The sequence below is a fragment of the Musa acuminata genome, chromosome BXJ2-1, assembly GCF_036884655.1.
Source record: "Musa acuminata AAA Group cultivar baxijiao chromosome BXJ2-1, Cavendish_Baxijiao_AAA, whole genome shotgun sequence".
Lineage (NCBI taxonomy): Eukaryota > Viridiplantae > Streptophyta > Magnoliopsida > Zingiberales > Musaceae > Musa > Musa acuminata.
Genome location: NC_088338.1, coordinates 25,166,939 through 25,190,209, shown reverse-complemented (window position 1 = coordinate 25,190,209; position 23,271 = coordinate 25,166,939). Strand labels below are relative to the sequence as shown.

Sequence of the window (23,271 nt, the reverse complement as noted above, 5' to 3'; positions counted from 1 at the left end):
CAACGTCCGGAGCCTCTTGCCCGTCACGAAACCGTCGGCGCTTTCTCGAACGTTTACGAAATCCCTATTGCAAGCTCTCTCCGAGCCCTAGCCCGACGACTGCGTATCGGTCACGGCAAGCGCGTGCCGAAACCATCGGCACTTTGTAGAACGATCTCGGAATCGCTATTGCGACCCCAATCCGAAAAGCTCTCTCCGAGCCCCTCGATACTGACGGCATAGCGGTCAAAGCAAATTTCCAGCCCCAAAACAATCGTCTCGGAGCTCTACGGGAGATGTTTCGAATCCCGGGATGCAAAAAGGAGTGCAACACGAGGACTTCCCAGGGGGTCACCCATCCTAGTACTACTCTGGCCCAAGCACGCTTAATTTCGGAATTTTGATGGGTTCCGGTGATTTAGGGCTGGCATTCTCACACCCGTTTCGCGTGCTTCGTCCCTCGCCTATGTGCACGTCGCGGTCGGCGTATCAACGTCCGGAGCCTCTTGCCCGTCACGAAACCGTCGGCGCTTTCTCGAACGTTCACGAAATCCCTATTGCAAGCTCTCTCCGAGCCCTAGCCCGACGACTGCGTATCGGTCACGGCAAGCGCGTGCCGAAACCATCAGCACTTTCTCGAACGATATAGGAATCGCTATTGCGACCCCAATCCGGAAAGCTCTCTCCGAGCCCCTCGATACTGACTGCGTAGCGGTCACAGCAAATTTCCAGCCCCAAATCAATCGTCTCGGAGCTCTACGGAAGATGTTTCGTATCCCGGGATGCAAAAAGGAGTGCAACACGAGGACTTCCCAAGGGGTCACCCATCGAAGTACTACTCTAGCCCAAGCTCGCTTAACTTCGGAGTTTTAATGGGATCCGGTGATTTAGTGCTGGCATTATCGCACCCGTTTCACGTGCTCCGTCCCTCGCCTATGTGCACGTCGCAGTCGGCGTATCAACGTCCGGAGCCTCTTGCCCGTCACGAAACCGTCGGCACTTTCTCGAACGTTCACGAAATCCCTGTTGCAAGCTCTCTCCGAGCCCTAGCCCGACGACTGCGTATCGGTCACGGCAAGCGCGTGCCGAAACCATCGGCACTTTATAGAACGATCTCGGAATCACTATTGCGACCCCAATCCGGAAAGCTCTCTCCGAGCCCCTCGATACTGACTGCATAGCGGTCACAGCAAATTTCCAGCCCCAAAACAATCGTCTCGGATCTCTACGGGAGATGTTTTAAATCCCGGGATGCAAAAAGGAGTGCAACACGAGGACTTCCCAGGGGGTCACCCATCCTAGTACTACTCTGGCCCAAGCACGCTTAACTTCGGAGTTTTGATGGGTTCCGGTGATTTAGTGCTGGCATTATCGCACCCGTTTCGCGTGCTTCGTCCCTCGCCTATGTGCACGTCGCGGTCGGCGTATCAACGTCCGGAGCCTCTTGCCCGTCACAAAACCGTCGGCGCTTTCTCGAACGTTCACGAAATCCCTATTGCAAGCTCTCTCCGAGCCCTAGCCCGACGACTGAGTATCAGTCACGGCAAGCGCGTGGCGAAACCATCGGCAATTTCTCTAACGATCTAGGAATCGCTATTGCGACCCCAATCCGGAAAGCTCTCTCCGAGCCCCTCGATACTGACTGCGTAGCAGTCAAAGCAAATTTCCAGCCCCAAAACAAACGTCTCGGAGCTCTACGGGAGATGTTTCGTATCCCGGGATGCAAAAAGGAGTGCAACACGAGGACTTCCCAAGGGGTCACCCATCGTAGTACTACTCCCTATTGCAAGCTCTCTCCGAGCCCCTCGATACTGACTGCGTAGCGGTCACAGCAAATTTCCAGCCCCAAATCAATCGTCTCGGAGCTCTACGGAAGATGTTTCGTATCCCGGGATGCAAAAAGGAGTGCAACACGAGGACTTCCCAAGGGGTCACCCATCGTAGTACTACTCTGGCCCAAGCTCGCTTAACTTCGGAGTTTTGATGGGATCCGGTGATTTAGTGATGGCATTATCGCACCCGTTTCGCGTGCTCCGTCCCTCGCCTATGTGCACGTCGCAGTCGGCGTATCAACGTCCGGAGCCTCTTGCCCGTCACGAAACCGTCGGCACTTTCTCGAACGTTCACGAAATCCCTATTGCAAGCTCTCTCCGAGCCCTAGCCCGACGACTGCGTATCGGTCACGGCAAGCGCGTGCCGAAACCATCGGCACTTTATAGAACGATCACGGAATCGCTATTGCGACCCCAATCCGGAAAGCTCTCTCCGAGCCCCTCGATACTGACTGCATAGCGGTCACAGCAAATTTCCAGCCCCAAAACAATCATCTCGGATCTCTACGGGAGATGTTTCCAATCCCGGGATGCAAAAAGGAGTGCAACACGAGGACTTCCCAGGGGGTCACCCATCCTAGTACTACTCTGGCCCAAGCACGCTTAACTTCGGAGTTTTGATGGGTTCCGGTGATTTAGTGCTGGCATTATCGCACCCGTTTCGCGTGCTTCGTCCCTCGCCTATGTGCACGTCGCGGTCGGCGTATCAACGTCCGGAGCCTCTTGCCCGTCACAAAACCGTCGGCGCTTTCTCGAACGTTCACGAAATCCCTATTGCAAGCTCTCTCCGAGCCCTAGCCCGACGACTGAGTATCAGTCACGGCAAGCGCGTGGCGAAACCATCGGCACTTTCTCTAACGATCTAGGAATCGCTATTGCGACCCCAATCCGGAAAGCTCTCTCCGAGCCCCTTGATACTGACTGCGTAGCGGTCAAAGCAAATTTCCAGGCCCAAAACAAACGTCTCGTAGCTCTACGGGAGATGTTTCGTATCCCGGGATGCAAAAAGGAGTGCAACACGAGGACTTCCCAAGGGGTCACCCATCGTAGTACTACTCTGGCCCAAGCATGCTTAACTTCGGTTTTTTGATAGGATCCGGTGATTTAGTGCTGGCATTATCGCACCCGTTTCGCGAGCTTCGTCCCTCCCCTATGTGCACGTCGCGGTCGGCGCATCAACGTCCGGAGCCTCTTGCCCGTCACGAAACCGTCGGCGCTTTCTCGAACGTTCACGAAATCCCTATTGCAAGCTCTCTCCGAGCCCTAGCCCGACGACTGCGTATCGATCACAGCATGCGCGTGCCAAAACCATCGACACTTTCTAGAACGATCTCGGAATCGCTATTGCGACCCCAATCCGGAAAGCTCTCTCTGAGCCCCTCGATACTGACTGTGTAGCGGTCACAGCAAATTTCCAGCCCCAAAACAATCGTCTCGGATCTCTACGGGAGATGTTTCGAATCGCGGAATGCAAAAAGGAGTGCAACACGAGGACTTCCCAGGGGGTCACCCATCGTAGTACTATTCTGGCCCAAGCACGCTTAACTTCGGTGTTTTGATGGGATCCGGTGATTTAGTGCTGCCATTATCGCATCCGTTTCGCGAGCTTCGTCCCTCGCCTATGTGCACGTCGTGGTCAGCGCATCAACGTCCGGAGCCTCTTGCCCGTCACGAAACCGTCAGCGCTTTCTCGAACGTTCACGAAATCCCTATTGCAAGCTCTCTCCGAGCCCTAGCCCGACGACTGCGTATCGGTCACGGCAACCGCGTGCCGAAACCATCGGCACTTTCTAGAACGATCTCGGAATCGCCATTGCGACCCCAATCCGGAAAGCTCTCTTTGAGCCCCTCGATACTGACTGCGTAGCGGTCAAAGCAAATTTCCAGTCCCAAAACAAACGTCTCGGAGCTCTACGGGAGATGTTTCGTATCCCGGGATGCAAAAAGGAGTGCAACACGAGGACTTCCCAAGGGGTCACCCATCGTAGTACTACTCTGGCCCAAGCACGCTTAACTTCGGAGTTTTGATGGGTTCCGGTGATTTAGTGCTGGCATTATCGCACCCGTTTCGCGTGCTTCGTCCCTCGCCTATGTGCACGTCGCGGTCGGCGTATCAACGTCCGGAGCCTGTTGCCCGTCACGAAACCGTCGGCGCTTTCTCGAACGTTCACGAAATCCCTATTGCAAGCTCTCTCCGAGCCCTAGCCCGACGACTGCGTATCGGTCACGGCAAGCGCGTGCCGAAACCATCGGCACTTTATAGAACGATCTCGGAATCGCTATTGCGACCCCAATCCGGAAAGCTCTCTCCGAGCCCCTCGATACTGACTGCGTAGCGGTCACAGCAAATTTCCAGCCCCAAAACAATCGTCTCAGATCTCTACGGTAGATGTTTCGTATCCCGGGATGCAAAAAGGAGTGCAACACGAGGACTTCCCAGGGGGCCACCCATCGTAGTACTATTCTGGCCCAAGCATGCTAAACTTCGGTGTTTTGATGGGATCCGGTGATTCAGTGCTGCCATTATCGCACCCATTTCGGGAGCTTCGTCCCTCGCCTATGTGCACGTCGCGGTCGGCGCATCAACGTCCGGAGCCTCTTGCCCGTCACGAAACCGTCGGCGCTTTCTAGAACGATCTAGGAATCGCTATTGTGACCCCAATCCGGAAAGCTCTCTTTGAGCCCCTCGATACTGACTGCGTAGCGGTCAAAGCAAATTTCCAGCCCCAAAACAAACGTCTCGGAGCTCTACGGGAGATGTTTCGTATCCCGGGATGCAAAAAGGAGTGAAACACAAGGACTTCCCAAGGGGTCACCCATCGTAGTACTACTCTGGCCCAAGCACGATTAACTTAGGTTTTTTGATGGGATCCGGTGATTTAGTGCTGGCATTATCGCACCCATTTCGCGAGCTTCGTCCCTCGCCTATGTGCACGTCGCGGTCGGCGCATCAACGTCCGGAGCCTCTTGCCCGTCACGAAATCGTCGGCGCTTTCTCGAACGTTCACGAAATCCCTATTGCAAGCTCTCTCCGAGCCCTAGCCCGACGACTGCGTATCGGTCACGGCAAGCGCGTGCCGAAACCATCGGCACTTTCTAGAACGATCTCCGAATCGCTATTGCGACCCCAATCCGGAAAGCTCTCTCCGAGCCCCTCGATACTGACTGCGTAGCGGTCACAGCAAATTTCCAGCCCCAAAACAATCGTCTCAGATCTCTACGGGAGATGTTTCGTATCCCGGGATGCAAAAAGGAGTGCAACACGAGGACTTCCCAGGGGGCCACCCATCGTAGTACTACTCTGGCCCAAGCATGCTAAACTTCGTTGTTTTGATGGGATCCGGTGATTTAGTGCTGCCATTATCGCACCCATTTCGCGAGCTTCGTCCCTCGCCTATGTGCACGTCGCGGTCGGCGCATCAACGTCCGGAGCCTCTTGCCCGTCACGAAACCGTCGGCGCTTTCTAGAACGATCTAGGAATCGCTATTGCGACCCCAATCCGGAAAGCTCTCTTAGAGCCCCTCGATACTGACTGCGTAGCGGTCAAAGCAAATTTCCAGCCCCAAAACAAACGTCTCGGAGCTCTACGGGAGATGTTTCGTATCCCGGGATGCAAAAAGGAGTGAAACACAAGGACTTCCCAAGGGGTCACCCATCGTAGTACTACTCTGGCCCAAGCACGCTTAACTTAGGTTTTTTGATGGGATCCGGTGATTTAGTGCTGGCATTATCGCACCCATTTCGCGAGCTTCGTCCCTCGCCTATGTGCACGTCGCGGTCGGCGCATCAACGTCCGGAGCCTCTTGCCCGTCACGAAATCGTCGGCGCTTTCTCGAACGTTCACGAAATCCCTATTGCAAGCTCTCTCCGAGCCCTAGCCCGACGACTGCGTATCGGTCACGGCAAGCGCGTGCCGAAACCATCGGCACTTTCTAGAACGATCTCCGAATCGCTATTGCGACCCCAATCCAGAAAGCTCTCTCCGAGCCCCTCGATACTGACTACGTAGCGGTCACAGCAAATTTCCAGCCCCAAAACAATCGTCTCAGATCTCTACGGGAGATGTTTCGTATCCCGGGATGCAAAAAGGAGTGCAACACGAGGACTTCCCAGGGGGCCACCCATCGTAGTACTACTCTGGCCCAAGCTTGCTAAACTTCGGTGTTTTGATGGGATCCGGTGATTTAGTGCTGCCATTATCGCACCCATTTCGCGAGCTTCGTCCCTCGCCTATGTGCACGTCGCGGTCGGCGCATCAACGTCCGGAGCCTCTTGCCCGTCACGAAACCGTCGGCGCTTTCTAGAACGATCTAGGAATCGCTATTGCGACCCCAATCCGGAAAGCTCTCTTAGAGCCCCTCGATACTGACTGCGTAGCGGTCAAAGCAAATTTCCAGCCCCAAAACAAACGTCTCGGAGCTCTACGGGAGATGTTTCGTATCCCGGGATGCAAAAAGGAGTGCAACACAAGGACTTCCCAAGGGGTCACCCATCGTAGTACTACTCTGGCCCAAGCACGCTTAACTTAGGTTTTTGATGGGATCCGGTGATTTAGTGCTGGCATTATCGCACCCATTTCGCGAGCTTCGTCCGTCGCCTAAGTGCACGTTGTGGTCGGCGCATCAACGTCCGGAGCCTCTTGCCCGTCACGAAACCGTCGGCGCTTTCTCGAACGTTCACGAAATACCTATTGCAAGCTCTCTCCGAGCCCTAGCCCGACGACTGCGTATCGGTCACGGCAAGCGCGTGCCGAAACCATCGGCACTTTCTAGAACGATCTCGGAATCGCTATTGCGACCCCAATCCGGAAAGCTCTCTCCGAGCCCCTAGATACTGACAGCGTAGCGGTCACAGCAAATTTCCAGCCCCAAAACAATCGTCTCGGAGCTCTACGGGAGATGTTTCGAATCCCGGGATGCAAAAAGGTGTGCAACACGAGGACTTCCCAGGGGGTCACCCATCCTAGTACTACTCTGGCCCAAGCACGCTTAACTTCGGAGTTTTGATGGGATCCGGTGATTTAGTGCTGGCATTATCGGACCCGTTTCGCGTGCTTCGTCCCTCGCCTATGTGCACGTCGCGGTCGGCGTATCAACGTCCGGAGCCTATTGCCCGTCACGAAACCGTCGACGCTTTCTCGAACATTCACGAAATCCCTATTGCAACCTCTCTCCGAGCCCTAGCCCGACGACTATGTATCGGTCACGGCAAGCGCGTGCCGAAACCATCGGCACTTTCTAGAACAATCTCGGAATCGCTATTGCGACCCCAATCTGGAAAGCTCTCTCCGAGCCCCACGATACTGACTGCGTAGCGGTCACAGCAAATTTCCAGCCCCAAAACAATCGTCTCGGATCTCTACGGGAGATGTTTCGTATCCCGGGATGCAAAAAGGAGTGCAACACGAGGACTTCCCAGGGGGCCACCCATCGTAGTACTACTCTGGCCCAAGCATGCTAAACTTCGGTGTTTTGATGGGATCCGGTGATTTAGTGCTGCCATTATCGCACCCATTTCACGAGCTTCGTCCCTCGCCTATGTGCACGTTGCGGTCGGCGCATCAACGTCCGGAGCCTCTTGCCCGTCACGAAACCGTCGGCGCTTTCTCGAACGTTCACGAAATCCCTATTGCAAGCTCTCTCCGAGCCCTAGCCCGACGACTGCGTATCGGTCACGGCAAGCGCGTGCCGAAACCATCGGAACTTTCTCGAACGATCTAGGAATCGCTATTGCGACCCCAATCCGGAAAGTACTCTCCGAGCCCCTCGATACTGACTGCGTAGCGGTCACAGCAAATTTCCAACCCCAAATCAATCGTCTCAGAGCTCTACGGGAGATGTTTCGTATCCCGTGATGCAAAAAGGAGTGCAACACGAGGACTTCCCAAGGGGTCACCCATCGTAGTACTACTCTGGCCCAAGCTCGCTTAACTTCGGAGTTTTGATGGGATCCGGTGATTTAGTGCTGGCAATATCGAACTCGTTTCGCGTGCTTCGTCCCTCGCCTATGTGCACGTCGCAGTCGGCGTATCAACGTCCGGAGCCTCTTGCCCGTCACGAACCCGTCGGCACTTTCTCGAACGTTCACGAAATCCCTATTGCAAGCTCTCTCCGAGCCCAAGCCCGACGACTGCGTATCGGTCACGGCAAGCGCGTGCCGAAACCATCGGCACTTTATAGAACGATCTCGGAATCGCTATTGCGACCCCAATCCGAAAGCTCTCTCCGAGCCCCTCGATACTGACTGCGTAGTGGTCACAGCAAATTTCCATCCCCAAAACAATCGTCTCGGAGCTCTACGGGAGATGTTTCGAATCCCGGGATGCAAAAAGGAGTGCAACACGAGGACTTCCCAGGGGGTCACCCATCCTAGTACTACTCTGGCACAAGCATGCTTAACTTCGGAGTTTTGATGGGTTCCGGTGATTTAGTGCTGGCATTATCGGACCCGTTTCGCGTGCTTCGTCCCTCGCCTATGTGCACGTCGCGGTCGGCATATCAACGTCCGGAGCCTCTTGCCCGTCACGAAACCGTCGGCGCTTTCTCGAACGTTCTCGAAATCCCTATTGCAAGCTCTCTCCGAGCCCTAGCCTGACGACTGTGTATCGGTCACGGCAAGGGCGTGCCGAAACCATCGGCACTTTCTCGATCGATCTAGGAATCGCTATTGCGACCCCAATCCGGAAAGCTCTCTCCGAGCCCCTCGATACTGACAGCGTAGCGATCACAGCAAATTTCCAGCCCCAAAACAATCGTCTCGGAGCTCTACGGGAGATGTTTCGAATCCCGGGATGCAAAAAGGAGTGCAACACGAGGACTTCCCAGGGGGTCACCCATCCTAGTACTACTCTGGCCCAAGCACGCTTAACTTCGGAGTTTTGATGGGATCCGGTGATTTAGTGCTGGCATTATCGGACCCGTTTCGCGTGCTTCTTCCCTCGCCTATGTGCACGTCGCGGTCGGCGTATCAACGTCCGGAGCCTCTTGCCCGTCACGAAACCGTCGGCGCTTTGTCGAATGTTCACGAAATCCCTATTGCAAGCTCTCTCCGAGCCCTAGCCCGACGACTGCGTATCGGTCACGGCAAGCGCGTGCCGAAACCATCGGCACTTTCTAGAACGATCTCGGAATCGCTATTGCGACCCCAATCCGGAAAGCTCTCTCCGAGCCCCTCGATACTGACTGCGTAGCGGTCACAGCAAATTTCCAGCCCCAAAACAATCGTCTCGGATCTCTACGGGAGATGTTTCGTATCCCGGGATGCAAAAAGGAGTGCAACACGAGGACTTCCCAGGGGGCCACCCATCGTAGTACTACTCTGGCCCAAGCATGCTAAACTTCGTAGTTTTGATGGGTTTCAGTGATTTAGTGCTGGCATTATCGGACCCATTTTGCGTGCTTCGTCCCTCGCCTATGTGCACGTCGCGGTCGGCGTATCAACGTCCGGAGCCTCTTGCCCGTCACGAAACCGTCGGCGCTTTCCCGAACGTTCACGAAATCCCTATTGCAAGCTCTCTCCGAGCCCTAGCCCGACGACTGTGTATCGGTCACGGCAAGGGCGTGACGAAACCATCGGCACTTTCTCGAACGATCTAGGAATCGCTATTGCGACCCTAATCCGGAAAGCTCTCTCCGAGCCCCTCGATACTGACTGCGTAGCGGTCACAGCAAATTTCCAGCCCCAAAACAATCGTCTCGGAGCTCTACGGGAGATGTTTCGAATCCCGGGATGCAAAAAGGAGTGCAACACGAGGACTTCCTAGGGGGTCACCCATCCTAGTACTACTCTGGCCCAAGCACGCTTAACTTCGGATTTTTGATGGGATCCGGTGATTTAGTGCTGGCATTATTGGACCCGTTTCGCGTGCTTCGTCCCACGCCTATGTGCACGTCGCGGTCGGCGTATCAACGTCCGGAGCCTCTTGCCCGTCACGAAACCGTCGACGCTTTCTCGAACGTTCACAAAATCCCTATTGCAAGCTCTCTCCAAGCCCTAGCCCGACGACTGCGTATCGGTCACAGCAAGCGCGTGCCGAAACCATCGGCACTTTCTAGAACGATCTCGGAATCGCTATTGCGACCCCAATCCGGAAAGCTCTCTCCGAGCCCCTCGATACTGACTGCGTAGCGGTCACAGCAAATTTCCAGCCCCAAAACAATCGTCTCGGATCTCTACGGGAGATGTTTCGTATCCCGGGATGCAAAAAGGAGTGCAACACGAGGACTTCCCAGGGGGCCACCCATCGTAGTACTACTCTGGCCCAAGCATGCTAAACATCGGTGTTTTGATGGGATCCGGTGATTTAGTGCTGCCATTATCGCACCCATTTCGCGAGCTTCGTCCCTCGCCTATACGCACGTTGCGGTCGGCGCATCAATGTCCGGAGCCTCTTGCCCGTCACGAAACCGTCGGCGCTTTCTTGAACGTTCAAGAAATCCCTATTGCAAGCTCTCTCCGAGCCCTAGCCCGACGACTGAGTATCGGTCACGGCATGCGCGTGCCGAAACCATCGGCACTTTCTAGAACGATCTAGGAATCGCTATTGCGACCCCAATCCGGAAAGCTCTCTCCGAGCCCCTCGATACTGACTGCGTAGCGGTCACAGCAAATTTCCAGCCCCAAAACAATCGTCTCGGAGCTCTACGGGAGATGTTTCGAATCGTGGAATGCAAAAAGGAGTGCAACACGAGGACTTCCCAGGGGGTCACCCATCCTAGTACTACTCTGGCCCAAGCACACTTAACTTCGTAGTTTTGATGGGTTCCGGTGATTTAGTGCTGGCATTATCGGACCCGTTTCGCGTGCTTCGTCCCTCGCCTATGTGCACGTCGCGGTCGGCGTATCAACGTCCGGAGCCTCTTGCCCGTCACGAAACCGTCGACGCTTTCTCGAACGTTCACGAAATCCCTATTGCAAGCTCTCTCCAAGCCCTAGCCCGACGACTGCGTATCGGTCACAGCAAGCGCGTGCCGAAACCATCGGCACTTTCTAGAACGATCTCGGAGTCGCTATTGCGACCCCAATCCGGAAAGCTCTCTCCGAGCCCCTCGATACTGACTGCGTAGCGGTCACAGCAAATTTCCAGCCCCAAAACAATCGTCTCGGAGCTCTACGGGAGATGTTTCGAATCCCGGGATGCAAAAAGGAGTGCAACACGAGGACTTCCCAGGGGGTCACCCATCCTAGTACTACTCTGGCCCAAGCACGCTTAACTTCGGATTTTTGATGGGATCCGGTGATTTAGTGCTGGCATTATCGCACCCGTTTCGGGTGCTTCGTCCCTCGCCTATGTGCACGTCGCGGTCGGCGTTTCGACGTCCGGAGCCTCTTGCCCGTCACGAAACCGTCGTCGCTTTCTCGAACGTTCACGAAATCCCTATTGCAAGCTCTCTCCAAGCCCTAGCCCGAGGACTGCGTATCGGTCACGGCAAGCGCGTGCCGAAACCATCGGCACTTTCTAGAACGATCTCGGAATCGCTATTGCGACCCCAATCCGGAAAGCTCTCTCCGAGCCCCTCGATACTGACTGCGTAGCGGTCACAGCAAGTTTCCAGCCCCAAAACATTCGTCTCAGATCTCTACGGGAGATGTTTCGTATCCCGGGATGCAAAAAGGAGTGCAACACGAGGACTTCCCAGGGGGCCACCCATCGTAGTACTACTCTGGCCCAAGCATGCTAAACTTCGGTGTTTTCATGGGATCCGGTGATTTAGTGCTGCCATTATCGCACCCATTTCGCGAGCTTCGTCCCTCGCCTATGTGCAAGTCGCGGTCGGCGCATCAAGGTCCGGAGCCTCTTGCCCGTCACGAAACCGTCGGTGCTTGTTAGAACGATCTAGGAATCGCTATTGCGACCCCAATCCGGAAAGCTCCCTTTGAGCCCCTCGATACTGACTGCGTAGCGGTCAAAGCAAATTTCCAGCCCCAAAACAAACGTCTCGGAGCTCTACGGGAGATGTTTCGTATCCCGGGATGCAAAAAGTAGTGCAACACAAGGACTTCGCAAGGGGTCACCCATCGTAGTACTACTCTGGCCCAAGCATGCTTAACTTAGGTTTTTTGATGGGATCCGGTGATTTAGTGCTGGCATTATCGCACCCGTTTCGCGAGCTTCGTCCCTCGCCTATGTGCACGTCGTGGTCGGCGCATCAACGTCCGGAGCCTCTTGCCCGTCACGAAACCGTCGGCGCTTTCTCGAACGTTCACGAAATCCCTATTGCAAGCTCTCTCCGAGCCCTAGCCCGATGACTGCGTATCGGTCACGGCAAGCGCGTGCCGAAACCTTCGGCACTTTCTAGAACGATCTCGGAATCGCTATTGCGACCCCAATCCGGAAAGCTTTCTCCGAGCCCCTCGATACTGACTGCGTAGCGGTCACAGCAAATTTCCAGCCCCAAAACAATCGTCTCGGAGCTCTACGGGAGATGTTTCGAATCGCGGAATGCAAAAAGGAGTGCAACAGGAGGACTTCCCAGGGGGTCACCCATCCTAGTACTACTCTGGCCCAAGCACACTTAACTTCGTAGTTTTGATGGGTTTCGGTGATTTAGTGCTGGCATTATCGGACCCGTTTTGCGTGCTTCGTCCCTCGCCTATGTGCACGTCGCGGTCGGCGTATCAACGTCCGGAGCCCCTTGCCCGTCACGAAACCGTCGGCGCTTTCCCGAACATTCACGAAATCCCTATTGCAAGCTCTCTCCGAGCCCTAGCCCGACGACTGTGTATCGGTCACGGCAAGGGCGTGACGAAACCATCGGCACTTTCTCGAACGATCTAGGAATCGCTATTGCGACCCTAATCCGGAAAGCTCTCTCCGAGCCCCTCGATACTGACTGCGTAGCGGTCACAGCAAATTTCCAGCCCCAAAACAATCGTCTCGGAGCTCTACGGGAGATGTTTCGAATCCCGGGATGCAAAAAGGAGTGCAACACGAGGACTTCCCAGGGGGTCACCCATCCTAGTACTACTCTGGCCCAAGCACGCTTAACTTCGGATTTTTGATGGGATCCGGTGATTTAGTGCTGGCATTATTGGACCCGTTTCGCGTGCTTCGTCCCACGCCTATATGCATGTCGCGGTCGGCGTATCAACGTCCGGAGCCTCTTGCCCGTCACGAAACCGTCGACGCTTTCTCGAACGTTCACAAAATCCCTATTGCAAGCTCTCTCCAAGCCCTAGCCCGACGACTGCGTATCGGTCACAGCAAGCGTGTGCCGAAACCATCGGCACTTTCTAGAACGATCTCGGAATCGCTATTGCGACCCCAATCCGGAAAGCTCTCTCCGAGCCCCTCGATACTGACTGCGTAGCGGTCACAGCAAATTTCCAGCCCCAAAACAATCATCTCGGATCTCTACGGGAGATGTTTCGTATCCCGGGATGCAAAAAGGAGTGCAACACGAGGACTTCCCAAGGGGCCACCCATCGTAGTACTACTCTGGCCCAAGCATGCTAAACATCGGTGTTTTGATGGGATCCGGTGATTTAGTGCTGCCATTATCGCACCCATTTCGCGAGCTTCGTCCCTCGCCTATACGCACGTTGCGGTCGGCGCATCAATGTCCGGAGCCTCTTGCCCGTCACGAAACCGTCGGCGCTTTCTTGAACGTTCAAGAAATCCCTATTGCAAGCTCTCTCCGAGCCCTAGCCCGACGACTGAGTATCGGTCACGGCATGCGCGTGCCGAAACCATCGGCACTTTCTAGAACGATCTAGGAATCGCTATTGCGACCCCAATCCGGAAAGCTCTCTCCGAGCCCCTCGATACTGACTGCGTAGCGGTCACAGCAAATTTCCAGCCCCAAAACAATCGTCTCGGAGCTCTACGGGAGATGTTTCGAATCGTGGAATGCAAAAAGGAGTGCAACACGAGGACTTCCCAGGGGGTCACCCATCCTAGTACTACTCTGGCCCAAGCACACTTAACTTCGTAGTTTTGATGGGTTCCGGTGATTTAGTGCTGGCATTATCGGACCCGTTTCGCGTGCTTCGTCCCTCGCCTATGTGCACGTCGCGGTCGGCGTATCAACGTCCGGAGCCTCTTGCCCGTCACGAAACCGTCGACGCTTTCTCGAACGTTCACGAAATCCCTATTGCAAGCTCTCTCCAAGCCCTAGCCCGATGACTGCGTATCGGTCACAGCAAGCGCGTGCCGAAACCATCGGCACTTTCTAGAACGATCTCGGAGTCGCTATTGCGACCCCAATCCGGAAAGCTCTCTCCGAGCCCCTCGATACTGACTGCGTAGCGGTCACAGCAAATTTCCAGCCCCAAAACAATCGTCTCGGAGCTCTACGGGAGATGTTTCGAATCCCGGGATGGAAAAAGGAGTGCAACACGAGGACTTCCCAGGGGGTCACCCATCCTAGTACTACTCTGGCCCAAGCACGCTTAACTTCGGATTTTTGATGGGATCCGGTGATTTAGTGCTGGCATTATCGGACCCGTTTCGCGTGCTTCGTCCCTCGCCTATGTGCACGTCGCGGTCGGCGTATCAACGTCCGGAGCCTCTTGCCCGTCACGAAACCGTCGACGCTTTCTCGAACGTTCACGAAATCCCTCTTGCAAGCTCTCTCCAAGCCCTAGCCCGACGAATGCGTATCGGTCACAGCAAGCGCGTGCCGAAACCATCGGCACTTTCTAGAACGATCTCGGAGTCGCTATTGCGACCCCAATCCGGAAAGCTCTCTCCGAGCCCCTCGATACTGACTGCGTAGCGGTCACAGCAAATTTCCAGCCCCAAAACAATTGTCTCGGATCTCTACGGGAGATGTTTCGTATCCCGGGATGCAAAAAGGAGTGCAACACGAGGACTTCCCAGGGGGCAACCCATCGTAGTACTACTCTGGCCCAAGCATGCTAAACATCGGTGTTTTGATGGGATCCGGTGATTTAGTGCTGCCATTATCGCACCCATTTCGCGAGCTTCGTCCCTCGCCTATGTGCACGTTGCGGTCGGCGCATCAATGTCCGGATCCTCTTGCCCGTCACGAAACCGTCGGCGCTTTCTTGAACGTTCAAGAAATCCCTATTGCAAGCTCTCTCCGAGCCCTAGCCCGACGACTGAGTATCGGTCACGGCATGCGCGTGCCGAAACCATCGGCACTTTCTAGAACGATGTAGGAATCGCTATTGCGACCCCAATCCGGAAAGCTCTCTCCGAGCCCCTCGATACTGACTGCGTAGCGGTCACAGCAAATTTCCAGCCCCAAAACAATCGTCTCGGAGCTCTACGGGAGATGTTTCGTATCCCGGGATGCAAACAGGAGTGCAACACGAGGACTTCCCAAGGGGTCACCCATCATAGTACTACTCTGGCCCAAGCACGCTTAACTTCGGTTTTTTGTTGGGATCCGGTGATTTAGTGCTGGCATTATCGCACCCGTTTCGCGAGCTTCGTCCCTCGCCTATGTGAATGTCACGGTCGGCGCACCAACGTCCGGAGCCTCTTGCCCGTCACGAAACCGTCGGCGCTTTCTCGAACGTTCACGAAATCCCTATAGAAAGCTCTCTCCGAGCCCTAGCCCGACGACTGCGTATCGGTCACGGCAAGCGCGTGCCGAAACCATCGGCACTTTCTAGAACGATCTCGGAATCGCTATTGCGACCCCAATCCGGAAAGCTCTCTCCGAGCCCCTCGATACTGACTGCGTAGCGGTCACAGCAAATTTCAAGCCCCAAAACAATCGTCTCGGAGCTCTACGGGAGATGTTTCGAATCGCGGAATGCACAAAGGAGTGCAACACGAGGACTTCCCAGGGGGTCACCCATCCTAGTACTACTCTGGCCCAAGCACGCTTAACTTCGGAGTTTTGATGGGTTCCGGTGATTTAGTGCTGGCATTATCGCACCCGTTTCGCATGCTTCGTCCCTCGCCTATGTGCACGTCGCGGTCGGCGTATCAACGTCCAGAGCCTCTTGCCCGTCACGAAACCGTCGGCGCTTTCTCGAACGTTCACGAAATCCCTATTGCATGCTCTGTCCGAGCCCTAGCCCGACAACTGTGTATCGGTCACGGCAAGCGCGTGCCGAAACCATCGGCACTTTCTCGAACGATCTAGGAATCGCTATTGCGACCCCAATCCGGAAAGCTCTCTCCGAGCCCCTCGATACTGACCGCGTAGCGGTCACAGCAAATTTCCAGCCCCAAAACAATCGTCTCGGAGCTCTACGGGAGATGTTTCGAATCCCGGGATGCAAAAAGGAGTGCAACACGAGGACTTCCCAGGGAGTCACTGTCACACCCCTAAAAATATACATGATATTTAAAATCTTTCGTCACAACTAACCCAGGATCCAAACACACATTTGAGGTCACTAAGAAAACATTCAAATCAAAAATTTCACTTCTATAATCTACCAATTCATATCCCTGTGCAATTCATAAACATAGCACACATCACTCGAAAATTTATACCATCTGAACCCGACTCATCAAAATAAAAACCACAATATAAGTCCACAAGTGGGGAAATCTATGCAGTCACCACAATCATCGATTTACCATAAGTTCATATCATTACACAAATTTAATTTAACATTCCAAAACCCTATACATGAGGGATCCTTTAACTTACACAAAATCCATAGGTTTAGATTCATAGTCACATTTCATTAGATGCAAGGTAGCTTATACACAACTACATATATGCTAACAAAAGTTCTGCCCAACGTCTTCTAAACTTTCCACTGCCTCAGCCCATTCTTAACATTTAAGCAAGCGATACGCTATCCTGAAAAATTTATCAACAAACGGGGTGAGCATAAAGAGCTCAGCAAGTGACTAACATATCCATATCAAAATAGTACAATTTCCAAAGAGATACAGTATCAAAACACAAAAGCAGAATATACGATTTCGTATACATAATATCATTAGGAGCAGAATCATAATTGTCCTTTTTAATCATACATATTTGATTCCTAACAGATGGGGCATAGAGTAATTGGAGCATATCAGAAACAAAGGAAACATATCGGAGCTTATCAATGGCATATAAAATGTTCCAGAACACATCAACGATCTATGGAACATTACGAAGCAAACTCAATAGTGAATGAAGCATTTCAGAGCATATCAAACTCATATGTCGTACAGAAGCTCAAACGTCGTCCTTGACGTTGCAATCATATCATACTTATCCAGAGCACGAACAGAAATAACTCACCAAAACTCTGGATGTCATATCAAACATATAGAGGGTGTAGTGGGATCTCAGTCAGAATGTGATTCATCCATTTCTGAATGACCACCTGACAAAAGTCTCCCACGTCTGGGAGCTCCATCCACCCACGTCTAGGTGAAGTCAGAGGGGGCCGGCAGAGCATCGCAGGCTCTATGCATAACTCCCTTTACCATTTCTGGCAAAGGTTCACAACTCCCTTTACCATTTCTGGCAAAGGTTCACAACTCCCTTTACCATTTCTGGCAAAGGTTCACAACTCCCTTTACCATTTCTGGCAAAGGTTCACAACTCCCTTTACCATTTCTGGCAAAGGTTCACAATATCCCACACACCAGAGTACAAGAAGGCAGTTTCAACAATAAGCAGCATATAACGGAAGCACACGCGGAACAACCAAACATACATGTGCCTTTTCAAAAATAATGATGCAAGGAACAAATCTCTCACAAAAGTATTCATTTTAGGAAAGAATTGGAAGCAAGAGTGTACAGGGATTCCAAGCAATCATAATCAGCTCAATTCCAATAAGAAGGTTAGACAAATTCAGATATCCAAAGGAATGGAACCAAATACGCGAAATCAACCAGAGCTCGATTTCGGACAGAATTCCAGTGGCACATCAAACAAATATTTTAGAATAACAATTATGCTCCAATACCCATAATAAGGCTATGGTCGAATCATATATCAATCTATATTAAGATGGAACAGATTTCATATGAAACAGGGCTCCCAACACTGAGTTACCTCTGATTTGGTAACACAAGGTCAAAATCACAATCACTGTGTTACAGAATTTATAGGGTCGGAATCAACAGACGATAGGGTGGGCAATTAAACTCCAAAATTTTCAAACTATATGTCAAAAGAGAGAATTTCAAGTCTACTTTCAAATAAAATCAGTTTGATACAAATCAGAATTTTCAACAGGGAGTTATAGGCGTTTTAGTATCGAAAGGTCAGAAATCTGAACTCTGTTTTACAGCGTCTATAGGCTCTTTTGAAACAAATTTTTGGGTAAGTATTCGGTGTCCAAAATCTACAAAATCGGTGTCAAAAGAAACACATACGAGTCTAATTTCAAACAAAATAGTTCCTGCCTGAATTCTCATTCTATATTAAAACTTATAGCCGAAACAGTGCTTAGGGGTCAGTTTACCGAAAGACTTTCAGAATCTATGGTTTAAGTCCAAAGAGAGATATATCAGTTTCTAAATAGAAATCTTCCAATTTATTTTGAATCAACATAAAAACAGAGTCAAATACTTATGTAGGATGGGGTTAGAACACTTGCCTTTGCAAATTTTGACCCGAAGTAACAAGATTAAAGCAAAAACCCTAAAAGCCCCAAATTTTCTTTCTCTTCTCCTTCTTCTTCTTCTTCTTCTTTTTCTTCTTTTCTTTCCCTGGTCACCCACGAGCTGCCTCCTCTGCTTCCTTAACAACGAAGGCAGAGAGGCTTAAGCGGTGGAATTTGTCATTTGGTGCATTTTGTAGTTTAGTCCTCGTTTTTATCATATTCACGATTAGGTCCTTAGGGTTTACATATAGGTCCTCAGATTCTTTCTTTCTTTTCTTTCTTTTTTTTTTTTTTGAACAGATCTCCCAAATCTTAAAAATAAGTTACCTCTGATTCATACTCTATTTCTTGTGTCAATTAAAAATAGATGCTTACATTATCACCAGAAATATTATACGAAAATTCGGAAATGAGGGGTGTTACACTCTCCCCCCCTTAAAAGAAAAATTTAGTCCTCTAAATTTATCATACCTCTATTCGATGAAAAGACGAGGATACACCTTTTTCATTTCCTCTTCTAGCTCCCAAGTTGTCTCTTCTCCAGAATGATGTCTCCAATTTACTTGAACCAGTGGGATGACCCGATTCCTTAGGACTTTTTCTTTCTTATCAATAATCTGAATAGGCTCTTCCACATAGGATAGATCTTTATCGAACTCCACCAGCTCATACTTAATGATGTGAGAAGGGTCATACATATACTTTCTAATCATCGAGACATGAAATATATCATGGACATGGCTCAATGCTGGTGGCAAGGCAATCCTGTAAGCGACAGAACCAACCCTCTCAAGAACCTCAAAAGGTCCAATAAATCTTGGGCTTAATTTTCCTTTCTTCCCAAACCTCATAATGCCTTTGGAAGGGGAGACTTTTAAGAATACAAAATCTCCAATTTCAAACTCAATATCTCGTCTTCTATTGTCAGCATAACTCTTTTGACGACTCTGAGCAGTTTTTAACCTTTTCCTTATTACTTGAATTTTCTCGGTAGTTTCTTGTACCTTGTCCGGTGCTAATAGCTTTCTGTCTCCAACTTCCTCCCAACATACAGGTGTTACGCACTTTCGCCCATATAGAGCTTCATAAGGAGCCATCTGAATACTTGAATGATAACTATTATTATACGTGAACTCAACAAGTGAAATATCCTTATCCCATTCACCTTTCCAATCCATAACATAGGCTCTAAGCAAATCCTCAAGTGTTTGAATTGTTCTTTCTGACTGACCATCAGTCTGAGGATGATATGCAGTACTAAACTTGACTTTAGTGCCCATCGACTCCTGCAATTTTCTCCAGAATCTAGAGAGAAATCTGGAGTCTCTATCAGAGATAATCTCCTTTGGAATACCATGAAGTCTTACTACTTCATTAACATATAAATCTGCAAGTCTATCAAGTGAATAAGTCATATTAATCGGTAGGAAATGCGCAGATTTTGTTAACCTATCAATGATAACCCAAATAGCATCATGCTTCCTCGAGGTTCTGGGTAGTCCTGAAACAAAATCCATAGTAATACATTCCCATTTCCATTCAGGAATAACTAAAGGTTGCAACAACCCTCCAGGTCTTTGGTGTTCCACTTTGATTTGCTGACAAGTTAAACATTTAGAAACATACATTGCCATTTCTTTCTTCATGCCTTTCCACCAATAATGACTTCGAAGATCTCTATACATCTTAGTGCTCCCAGGGTGTAGGGTGTACTTTGAAGTATGACTTTCAGTTAGGATTTGATTCTTGATAACTAGTTCATTTGGTACACATACTCTCTCCCCAAATCTCAATAGGCCATCCTTTGAAATTTGAAATTGTGGCTTCAATCCCTTTTCTACTTCACTCCTCAAGTAGATTAAATGTGGATCTCGTAATTGTCCTTCCTTAATTTGTTGCATAAGATCAGACTGCACTTGAATGGAGGCCATCAGAATCATCGAGTCTTGCTCTTTCCTCAAAGCTTTCAAATCAAAATTTTCTTCTATTAGCTTCCATTGCTTCACGACCAGACTAGCCATAAAACTTGTAGATTTCCTACTAAGTGCATCAGCTACAACATTGGCTTTGCCCGGGTGATAACGGATGGTACAATCATAATCCTTCAGAAGTTCAATCCATCTTCGCTGCCTCATGTTTAACTCTTTCTGAGTGAAAATATATTTTAAACTCTTGTGATCAGTAAAGATTTCAAACTGCCGACCATACAAATAATGTCTCCAAATCTTTAAAGCAAAAATAATTGTTGCCAATTCCAAATCATGAGTTGGGTAATTCAGTTCATAACCTTTAAGTTGCCTAGAAGCATACGCAATTACTCTCCCTTCCTGCATCAAAACACATCCTAGGCCCTTACTTGAAGCATCAGTATAAACTACAAACTCATCATTACCCCTTGGAATAGTGAGAATAGGGGCACTAGTCAATCTTCTTTTTAACTCTTGAAAACTTTGCTCACAATCATCACCCCATACAAATTTCATATTCTTCTTAGTGAGTTTGGTGAGAGGTTGAGCAATTCGAGAAAATCCCTCCACAAATCTCCTATAATAACCTGCCATGCCCAAGAAGCTCCTAACTTCTGTCACATTTGTTGGTACTTCCCATTCAACTACAGCTTCTATTTTCCTTGGATCAACAGATATACCCTTTCCTGAAATCACATGGCCTAAGAAGGCAACTTCATTCAACCAAAATTCACATTTGCTGAACTTTGCATACAACTTCTTTTCTCTTAGTATGGACAATACCTTCCTCAAGTGTTCCTCATGCTCCTGATTACTCCTTGAATACACCAATATGTCATCAATAAATACAATTACACAGATATCCAAGAGCTGTTGAAATGTCCTATTCATTAGTTCCATAAAAGCTGCAAGGGCATTAGTCAAACCAAAAGGCATCACCAAGAATTCATAATGACCATATCGAGTTCTGAAGGCTGTTTTTGAAATATCCTCCTCTTTGATCCTCAACTGATAGTAACCTGACCTCAGGTCAATCTTAGAGAATACTTGTGCACCCTGCAGTTGATCAAACAAATCATCAATTCTAGGTATGGGATATTTGTTTTTGATGGTCACCTGATTCAACTGTCTATAATCAATACAAAGCCTCAATGTTCCATCCTTCTTCTTCACTAATAGTACCGGAGCACCCCATGGGGATACACTGGGTCGTATGAAACCCTTATCTAATAATTCTTGTATTTGCTTCTTTAATTCTTCTAACTCAAGTGGTGCCATTCTGTAGGGAGGCTTAGATATTGGGGTTGTACTGGGGACTAGATCAATAGCAAATTCACCCTCTCTATCTAGAGGTAAACCAGGCAAGTCATCAGGAAATACATCAGGGAATTCTTTGACCACTGAAATTTCATCTATGTGGGTTTCCTGATTTGAATGCTCCTTTACACACACCATATAACAAAGACAACCTTTCTGCATAAGATGATAAGCTTGAAGTGCGGATATCAAGCAAGGAGGCAAATCATGCTTAATGCCCTCAAAGAAAAATATAGGCTGATCTGGTATGCAGAAGGTAATTATTTTTTTGTAACAGTCAATACTAGCGTGATGAGAAGATAACCAATCCATGCCAAGTATAATATCAAAACCCTGGATCTCTAGGAGAATCAAATCAGCAAGGAGTTCATGGTCTCCAATAGAGATCAAACAAGATGGGTAGACTACGTTTGTTGCCAATGAATCTCCAACAGCAGTTGTTACATATAGCATATAATCCAGGGGTTTAGGTAGAATATCCAAGTGACAAGCAAAGTGTTGTGAAACAAATGATAAGTTGGAGCCGGGATCAAACAAAACTTTTGCATTTCTTTTAGAAACATGAAGAATACCTTCCACCACAGATTTAGAAGCTTTAGAATCTTGTTCCGTGATAGCGTACACTCTAGCATGGGCTGAGGGTCTAGGAGACAGTGGCTCTCTTTTCCTGTTCAGTGGGCAATCTTTTATTTGATGACCTAGCTTTCCACAACTAAAACATGCTCCAGTCACCCGAAAACACCGACTCGTTTCATGATTTGATCCACATTTTTCACATAACTGAGTCCTCCCCCATGGTTTCCTTTTCTCAAATCCAGATGTCTTAAACCTCTTGTTACTATCTTCATATTTATTTTCTCTCCTGCTTTTGCTAGTAAATTTGTCCCTTTGGTTCTTGCCAATGATTTCTTGAATTTCCTCCATGTCTCTTTCAATTTTCAAAGCTCTTTCTACCGTATCAGCATATGTTTGTAATTTTAAAGCTGACATTCGGCTTCTTATTGCTGGCCGTAATCCCCTTTCAAACCTTCTTGCCTTTCTAGATTCATCATCAGTCATATGTGTGGCAAACCTGGAGAGCTCAGTAAATCTAGATTCATACTTTGTAACCGTCATACTTCCCTGGATAAGGTTCAAGAACTCCAATTCTTTTTGCTCTCTCATACAATCGGGAAAATATTTGTCGTAAAACTTTTCTTGGAATAACTTCCATGTCATTTGCTCATGTTTGATTTCAGACATCCTCTTAATCATTCTCCACCAGTGTTCAGCTTCTCCTTCCAGCATAAAGGTGGCAAGAAAAACCTTTCGTTCATCAGAGTAACTTAGGGCATCAAATATTTTCTCTATCTGCATCATCCATCGTTCCGCCACCATTGGATCAGACTCACCACTGAAACTGGGAGGACTAAGCTTCTTAAACTGTCCAATTCCCAACCCCGTCCGGTTTGATGTCTCTATTCCATCATTACTTCCTTGTTGGACAGGTTGTTGTTGTTGTTGCATCACTTGTGCCATAGTCTCCAAAGTCCGCATAATACCACTCAATTGATCAGTAGTAGATGCAACAGGAGAACCAGATGATCTCGTCATCCTTGCTTCCTAAAACATCAAAAGAACATTTTCTTTGATCAATCTCTAAATGATAGTCAATAAACCTCAAAAAAAACATAACATTCTTAGTGATTCT

At 49.8% G+C, this 23,271-nt stretch overlaps 11 non-coding genes and 23 pseudogenes across 11 annotated transcripts; all 34 read right to left on the bottom strand.

Annotated features, from left to right (window-relative positions):
- Positions 1 to 301: 301 nt before the first annotated feature.
- LOC135603576 (5S ribosomal RNA) lies at positions 302 to 420 on the bottom strand (annotated as a pseudogene).
- A 350-nt stretch (positions 421 to 770) lies between these two features.
- On the bottom strand, positions 771 to 889 carry LOC135600195 (5S ribosomal RNA). Its single transcript, XR_010482522.1, has one exon. It is a non-coding gene; the product is annotated as a 5S ribosomal RNA (ribosomal RNA).
- Positions 890 to 1,239: 350 nt separating this feature from the next.
- Positions 1,240 to 1,358, bottom strand: LOC135603898 (5S ribosomal RNA). The gene has a single exon (XR_010484171.1). It is a non-coding gene; the product is annotated as a 5S ribosomal RNA (ribosomal RNA).
- Positions 1,359 to 1,881: 523 nt separating this feature from the next.
- LOC135601227 (5S ribosomal RNA) lies at positions 1,882 to 2,000 on the bottom strand. Its single transcript, XR_010483527.1, has one exon. It is a non-coding gene; the product is annotated as a 5S ribosomal RNA (ribosomal RNA).
- Positions 2,001 to 2,350: 350 nt separating this feature from the next.
- Positions 2,351 to 2,469, bottom strand: LOC135603886 (5S ribosomal RNA). The gene has a single exon (XR_010484170.1). It is a non-coding gene; the product is annotated as a 5S ribosomal RNA (ribosomal RNA).
- Positions 2,470 to 2,819: 350 nt separating this feature from the next.
- Positions 2,820 to 2,938, bottom strand: LOC135603474 (5S ribosomal RNA; annotated as a pseudogene).
- A 350-nt stretch (positions 2,939 to 3,288) lies between these two features.
- Positions 3,289 to 3,407, bottom strand: LOC135602602 (5S ribosomal RNA; annotated as a pseudogene).
- Positions 3,408 to 3,757: 350 nt separating this feature from the next.
- On the bottom strand, positions 3,758 to 3,876 carry LOC135599764 (5S ribosomal RNA). Its single transcript, XR_010482107.1, has one exon. It is a non-coding gene; the product is annotated as a 5S ribosomal RNA (ribosomal RNA).
- Positions 3,877 to 4,226: 350 nt separating this feature from the next.
- On the bottom strand, positions 4,227 to 4,345 carry LOC135604307 (5S ribosomal RNA; annotated as a pseudogene).
- A 249-nt stretch (positions 4,346 to 4,594) lies between these two features.
- Positions 4,595 to 4,713, bottom strand: LOC135604280 (5S ribosomal RNA; annotated as a pseudogene).
- Positions 4,714 to 5,063: 350 nt separating this feature from the next.
- Positions 5,064 to 5,182, bottom strand: LOC135599264 (5S ribosomal RNA; annotated as a pseudogene).
- A 249-nt stretch (positions 5,183 to 5,431) lies between these two features.
- Positions 5,432 to 5,550, bottom strand: LOC135603857 (5S ribosomal RNA; annotated as a pseudogene).
- Positions 5,551 to 5,900: 350 nt separating this feature from the next.
- LOC135604587 (5S ribosomal RNA) lies at positions 5,901 to 6,019 on the bottom strand (annotated as a pseudogene).
- A 249-nt stretch (positions 6,020 to 6,268) lies between these two features.
- Positions 6,269 to 6,386, bottom strand: LOC135603259 (5S ribosomal RNA; annotated as a pseudogene).
- A 350-nt stretch (positions 6,387 to 6,736) lies between these two features.
- Positions 6,737 to 6,855, bottom strand: LOC135600352 (5S ribosomal RNA). The gene has a single exon (XR_010482675.1). It is a non-coding gene; the product is annotated as a 5S ribosomal RNA (ribosomal RNA).
- Positions 6,856 to 7,205: 350 nt separating this feature from the next.
- Positions 7,206 to 7,324, bottom strand: LOC135604167 (5S ribosomal RNA; annotated as a pseudogene).
- Positions 7,325 to 7,674: 350 nt separating this feature from the next.
- LOC135602060 (5S ribosomal RNA) lies at positions 7,675 to 7,793 on the bottom strand (annotated as a pseudogene).
- A 349-nt stretch (positions 7,794 to 8,142) lies between these two features.
- On the bottom strand, positions 8,143 to 8,261 carry LOC135603039 (5S ribosomal RNA; annotated as a pseudogene).
- A 350-nt stretch (positions 8,262 to 8,611) lies between these two features.
- LOC135599855 (5S ribosomal RNA) lies at positions 8,612 to 8,730 on the bottom strand. The gene has a single exon (XR_010482196.1). It is a non-coding gene; the product is annotated as a 5S ribosomal RNA (ribosomal RNA).
- A 350-nt stretch (positions 8,731 to 9,080) lies between these two features.
- Positions 9,081 to 9,199, bottom strand: LOC135599279 (5S ribosomal RNA; annotated as a pseudogene).
- Positions 9,200 to 9,549: 350 nt separating this feature from the next.
- Positions 9,550 to 9,668, bottom strand: LOC135601645 (5S ribosomal RNA; annotated as a pseudogene).
- Positions 9,669 to 10,018: 350 nt separating this feature from the next.
- Positions 10,019 to 10,137, bottom strand: LOC135604533 (5S ribosomal RNA; annotated as a pseudogene).
- Positions 10,138 to 10,487: 350 nt separating this feature from the next.
- On the bottom strand, positions 10,488 to 10,606 carry LOC135602652 (5S ribosomal RNA; annotated as a pseudogene).
- A 350-nt stretch (positions 10,607 to 10,956) lies between these two features.
- Positions 10,957 to 11,075, bottom strand: LOC135599667 (5S ribosomal RNA). The gene has a single exon (XR_010482013.1). It is a non-coding gene; the product is annotated as a 5S ribosomal RNA (ribosomal RNA).
- A 350-nt stretch (positions 11,076 to 11,425) lies between these two features.
- Positions 11,426 to 11,544, bottom strand: LOC135604457 (5S ribosomal RNA; annotated as a pseudogene).
- A 249-nt stretch (positions 11,545 to 11,793) lies between these two features.
- Positions 11,794 to 11,912, bottom strand: LOC135604409 (5S ribosomal RNA; annotated as a pseudogene).
- Positions 11,913 to 12,262: 350 nt separating this feature from the next.
- Positions 12,263 to 12,381, bottom strand: LOC135604180 (5S ribosomal RNA; annotated as a pseudogene).
- A 350-nt stretch (positions 12,382 to 12,731) lies between these two features.
- Positions 12,732 to 12,850, bottom strand: LOC135600945 (5S ribosomal RNA). The gene has a single exon (XR_010483253.1). It is a non-coding gene; the product is annotated as a 5S ribosomal RNA (ribosomal RNA).
- Positions 12,851 to 13,200: 350 nt separating this feature from the next.
- On the bottom strand, positions 13,201 to 13,319 carry LOC135604601 (5S ribosomal RNA; annotated as a pseudogene).
- Positions 13,320 to 13,669: 350 nt separating this feature from the next.
- LOC135602651 (5S ribosomal RNA) lies at positions 13,670 to 13,788 on the bottom strand (annotated as a pseudogene).
- A 350-nt stretch (positions 13,789 to 14,138) lies between these two features.
- Positions 14,139 to 14,257, bottom strand: LOC135600826 (5S ribosomal RNA). Its single transcript, XR_010483139.1, has one exon. It is a non-coding gene; the product is annotated as a 5S ribosomal RNA (ribosomal RNA).
- Positions 14,258 to 14,607: 350 nt separating this feature from the next.
- LOC135604687 (5S ribosomal RNA) lies at positions 14,608 to 14,726 on the bottom strand (annotated as a pseudogene).
- A 350-nt stretch (positions 14,727 to 15,076) lies between these two features.
- Positions 15,077 to 15,195, bottom strand: LOC135602357 (5S ribosomal RNA; annotated as a pseudogene).
- A 350-nt stretch (positions 15,196 to 15,545) lies between these two features.
- On the bottom strand, positions 15,546 to 15,664 carry LOC135603875 (5S ribosomal RNA). Its single transcript, XR_010484169.1, has one exon. It is a non-coding gene; the product is annotated as a 5S ribosomal RNA (ribosomal RNA).
- Between the last annotated feature and the right edge of the window lie 7,607 nt (positions 15,665 to 23,271).